The sequence below is a fragment of the Myxine glutinosa genome, chromosome 5, assembly GCF_964187855.1.
Source record: "Myxine glutinosa chromosome 5, kmMyxGlut1.1, whole genome shotgun sequence".
Classification (NCBI taxonomy): domain Eukaryota; kingdom Metazoa; phylum Chordata; class Myxini; order Myxiniformes; family Myxinidae; genus Myxine; species Myxine glutinosa.
The window spans coordinates 24,572,041-24,578,008 of record NC_136265.1 but is presented as its reverse complement, the minus strand read 5'-3'; positions in this window follow the sequence as shown (position 1 = coordinate 24,578,008).

Sequence of the window (5,968 nt, the reverse complement as noted above, 5' to 3'; positions counted from 1 at the left end):
AACAGAGGTTGCTTAGTGACGTCATCAATCTGCGTGCCGCCGCCATATTGGAGTACAAACCAAAAACAAAAGGAACGTCCATTCACGATCGGTTGGGTTATTAAGGTGGACGGAGGTGATGTTTTCACCCCTCTATCTGTCCGTATGTTTGTCTGTGAACAGCATATCCTTAAAAGTTGTAGACGAAATTTGGTGGACAGGTCGAATGTGTGACAAGGACGAATTTATTCGATTTTCGTGAAGATCTGGATATGAGAATTTAAGTGATTCTTCACCATTTATAGGGCCAAACGCGACATATAACATGATATTTAAAAAAAATTATGGACGAGTTATGAATAAACTTGGTGGTTGAGTTGGTTAAGTGACAAGAACAAGCAGATTAGATTTTGGTTCAGGTCCGAATCCAGATCCGGCCTATCAGTGGGATACAAAACATAAACTGTCCAGCCAGGTGGAGGTATGCCCTCTACCAGGTACCATTCTAGTTCTAGTTGTGCTTTCATGGCCAAACAATCGGGGTCAAAGCCTGTCCCGAAGCTTGGGTATGTCGATGAGTTGGACACTTTGCCCAGCGATCAATATCGTAGCAAAATACAGATTTATCACCAACACAGACCCAACTGTTCTGGTAGCAATCCAACACAGACCCATGTGTTCTGGTAGCAACCAGCTTGCTATCGCTTCACAAGCCAGTCATTCCGTAAATACCGCTTTGCAAGCTGCTAGTGTAGCCTTTGGGCAAGTGGGGCAAGCGATTAAGAGAGGTGTTTCGTTATGTTTTACGTTATTTCAACCCACCATTGCCAGGTGGTGCCGCGCCACTCTGAGGATGAACACAACCACCTTACGCCTCAATGCCAGCAACGACCACTCCACCAGCAATGACCGCTTCGCTTGTCCAGCATGCTGTCAGCGCCTCATTTGTGCGGAAAATAGGGAGCACCGCATCCAGTCCCATTTTTATTCTGGAGGCTGGAGCAGATGCACGTGGCCCACCCGAAAGACAACTGGGACCATTTTCCACACAGCAATCTCGAATGGAGCGTGGCGTCACGCTGAGGGAAGCCTGGACCAATGGGCACGCTGTGCTCAGGACAGAAGAGGTGGAGCGTGACCCTTGTTCCCAGCAACCATGCCAACGGAGGATGCCAAACTCCAAGCCACCCCTCCCCCCAGACTCCCCTACCCCACCCCGCCCCTTGCTCGTGCTAGTGGAGCATTTGGAGAATTTGCGGAATGGAGCAGTACGCTTGTGGAGCTTTTGGAGAACCGAGCGGGACAGGCGCTCAGCCCATACACGTGCTCAGATAGGGGAGAAAACCAGACCAACAACACTGCAAAGAGAGCGTATCGCACAGTGACACTCCTCAATCACATTATCCTTTCCTTACCTTACCCGCAATTGGGATCAGTTTGGCTCACCAGTCCACGCCGGGTGATCAAAGAGGTCGCCAATGCCTCGAACTGTCCCTATCGCTCTCCCTTGTCTAACAATTCCTCGGATACGAGTGTGATTTGGCGCCAATGTTATGTTTGTACAAGTAAGAGGTATAAGGGCCATTTAAACAGGTAGGATTTGCAGTCTGTTCTCTTCTCTTCTGTACATTGCGCACCACACGTATTTCCCCATTGTTGTCTTTTTCCACACCACACGGATAAATGTATATCTGCTGTACCATCTATATATATAAAACACAGTTTGTGTGTGTGTAATGTTACCGATAGACTCCTAAACGGAGAGGCTTACGTGCTTGATATTTGACATAGACATGGCCATTGAGCCTGGGACGAACATGGCCGAACTCAAAATATTTGACGATCCATATTTTTTATTCATATTTACCTCAGCGCATTTCAGCGAAGTACCCACTAATCTCAGCCGGTTCCAGAGCAGCTCGCTGATTCGCTCAGAGCGATCACGTGATGTTCCATTCCCGCCGCCAGACTGATTCGCTCAGAGCGATCACGTGATGTTCCATCCCGTCACACGTCACACGTTTTTTCACCTTTTATGCGATCGTGTTTTGTATCGATTTTGTGCGATATGAATTCACTGTCTTTGAAACAGCTGTGAAACGTCTTTCCAGAACCCTTCTGTAACCGATTGGAGCAGTTTCTTGCCGCACAAAACGAGATCCGCGAAACGAGTTGGTCGAGTCGTGCTGACCAAGATGGCGACACGGCGGCTTCACTTTTCACGGAGTATGAGCGTTCTATATATTTTCAATTCAGTGCGCCCGTGATTTGTGGCATAGACATGACCATTGGGCCTTCACAGTGTAATTTGTGCGAGGCTTTTGTCCGAGTGAGCTTGAGTCGAGAGGGCGAATGTACGGGTTGGGAATGTACGGGTCTCCCTTCCCCCGCCCGGCAACGCCGGTACTGGAGGACGTCACAGGATCGGTGAGTCTCCAAAATCCGCTTCGTGCTGTTGCGAATATGCAGGACTATGTCCGATTGTTGTGCTGCTCTCCGACCATGAGAACTGCAACGTCATTGTTGACTGGCCATCCCCTTCCCCCTCCGTCCCCCCTTCCCTGTCTCCCCTCCCCCTCCCCCTCCCCCACCCTTCTCCCCTCCCCCCCCTCTTCTCCACTCCCCCGCCCAGCAATGCCGGGTACTTCTGCCGGGTCCCCCCCTCCCCCCTTCCCCTCCCCCCCCTCCCCCCTCCCATCCCTCACCCTCTCCCCCCTCCCATCCCTCACCCTCCCCATCCCCCCCTCTTCTCCCCTCTCCCCCTCCCACTCTTCTCCCCTCCCCCCCGTTCCCCTCCCCTCCCCTCCCCCGCCCGGCAATGCCGGGTACTTCTGCTAGTTGTAAATAAATCCCCTTTTCTTTTAATGTGCCACATACCTTTCCTCAGCCCTTATGACAACAACAACAACAACAACAACAACAACAACAGGCATTTTAAAGGCCATTTTCCCTGCAAGAGCGGGGGTTAGCCTTGCGGTCCCCATGACAATCTTCTCCATTTTGCCCTATTTTCTGCATCTCTCCTTGTTAACCCCCTTGCCCGCATTTCTTCTTCCACCATCTTAAACCAAGTCTTTCTCGGTCTTCCCCGTCCTCTACTTCCTTCGACATTCATTCCCATCACTCTTTTCAACCAGTCACTTTCATCCTTCCTCAACACATGACCAAACCATCTCAACCTAGTTCTCTTCACAGCATCAATCACAGGCTCTATTCCCATCATCTTTCGCAATTCATCATTTGTCTTCCTCTCTCTCAACGATACTCCACACATCCACCGAACCATTCGCATTTCCACCCTTTCCAGCCTTCGTTGCTGCTCTACGTTCATTGCCCATGTCTCACTCCCATAAATCATAACACTTCTCACACATGCAGCATACACCTTTCCCTTCAGCTTCAATGACACTCCCCTCCTCGTCAGCACGCCACTCAGTTCCCGAAACTTCTTCCATGCACATCTCACTCGAGTAACCGTTGCCGAGTCTGAGCCACCTTCTCCATTCAGCATGTCTCCAAGGTAACAAAATGTTTTCACACCTTCCAGCTTCACGCCATCTCCAAGATCCAACTCAACATTTCCTCCATCTGCAGCTCCCTCTGTGCACACCTTACACTTAAATGTAGCTGCCACACTGGTTAATGACCCTCTCAATCCACTACATTTTTGATGAACCCACTCAGCACACATTGTACATTGAATGGAGTTCACTCCGACACCCTTCCTGCACACAGCACACGGCCACTTCCCAGTTCTTTCCACCTCACCACATGCTTTACCACTTGCCATCACCTTCGTTTTTCCGATATTCACCTTCAGACCTTTTGTCTCCACACATTCCTTCCACTTGTTCATCTTCTCCTTCAGTCCATCCATACTTTCTGCAATCAACACCAGATCATCTGCATACAACTCCCATGGCAAACCCTCCTTTACGTTCTGAGCCAGCACCTCCATTACAGCTATAAATAGTAGTGGACTTAGTACCAACCCCTGATGCACTCCCACCTTCACCTCAAACTCACCACTGTTCCCGTCCTTCGTCCTTACAGCTGTGCGTGCTCTTTTGTACATTGCCATCACTACTCTGATCAACCATTCCTCCACTCCCAACTTCCTCAATGCCCATGTCACTACTTCACGTGGCACCCTATCGAATGCTTTCTCCAGATCAACAAACCCATGAAACAACATCTTCCTCTTCTCCACATACTTCTCCTGCAACTGCCTCACAATAAAAAGCGCGTCTGTCGTTCCTCTTCCTGACATAAATCCAAACTGCATTTCGTCAATCTTCACTTTCTTCCTTATGCTCCTCTCCAACACCCTTTCCAATACCTTCATTCCATGCTCCAATAACTTTATCGCTTGATACGAGCCACAGTCCAGAGGGTCACCTTTCCCCTTGTATGGAGGGACGAGGGTACCCAGTTCCCAATCCACTGGAATGCGGCCTCTTTCACCACCAGATTGCAGATCTCTGTCATTCTCTTCACACCCCAATTTCCCGCTGCCTTCAACATATCTCCCACAACTCCCGTCGGCCCTCCCGCTTTTCTACTCTTCATTGCTTTTATCGCTTCCTCAACTTCCTCCTCGGTTATCTTCTCTGCCGGTCCTAAAACTGGGTTACTCTCTATGTTGCCATCCCATTCATTCTCTGCATTCAACAGTATTTCCATATATCTTTTCCATCTTCCTTTAATTCCATCTGGGTCCACAACGATTTGTCCCACTTCATCCTTCAAGCAACTCACCCCATCACATCACACCTCTCTTTCGCTATCTGCTTTGCAATCCTGAATACCGCTCTCTGACCCTCTTCCGAATCCAAGCGCTCTCCGAACATTTTCCTACATGCTTCCTGTGCCTTTGCTACCTCTTTCTTTGCAGCCTTCCTGGCTGCCTTATAACTTTCATGCTCTGCCTTTTCTGCCCCATACCCTTTGCCTTCTGCCACTCCTTGAACTTCTTCCTCTTCTCGTCAATCTTCTTTCCAACTTCATCATCCCACCGCCATGTTTCCGAGTGCCTCTGTGGTCCTTTTGTCCATCCACATACCTCACCAACGGCTCCCAACAGACTATCTTTCATTGACATCCAACCACTTTCAAGCTCAACCACATCATCCTCCACCATACTCAGCCTCTCTTTTAATGCCTCCCTCACTGTCACCTTTTTCAACCTCCACACCTTCATTCTCGGTTGGTACTTCACCCGCCGAGCTCTCCTCGCACCTTTCACCCTTATGTCGCAGACAACCAAGTTGTGCTGTGAAACAGCCTCCTCCCCCGGGATCACCTTTGTGTCCCGGAGGTGCCCCCTATCTCGCCTACGCACCAGCAGGTAGTCAATGGTTGTCGTCGACCCACCTGATGTGTATGTAACAAGCTTATTATCCTCTTTCTGGAACTGAGTATTACAAATCAACAAATCAGCTCCATCAGCAAACTCCAAAATCCTTTCACCTTCTCCATTTCTCACACCATATCCGTAACCCCCATGAACTCCCTCAAAACTGTCCATACTCCTTCCCACATGTCCATTTCGGTCTCCTCCTACCACAACAACTTCCTCATCTTTCACGTTTTCCATCAGCTTCTCTATAGCACACCAGAACTTGTCCTCTTCATCGCTCCGACCAACCTGCAGAGCATATCCCGAGATGATGTTCACCAAGAGCTTTCCAATCATCATTTTCACCATCATCAACCTTTCACTCACTCTCGTCACACTCACCACACTGTCTACAAACTCCTCAGAAAACAGGACACCAACACCATTCACGCCCTCCGGGCACCCTTGCCACACAAACTTGTATTTCTGTCCCTGCCTACCCTTCACCATTCTCACACCACTTCCCTTCCATCTCGTCTCCTGCACACAACATACAGTATGTCCACTCTTCTTCTGACCACCCTTATTCTCATTATATTATGTTCTCAGCCTTTATTGTAAATAATAAACCCCCTACGCGTTCTTCCAATC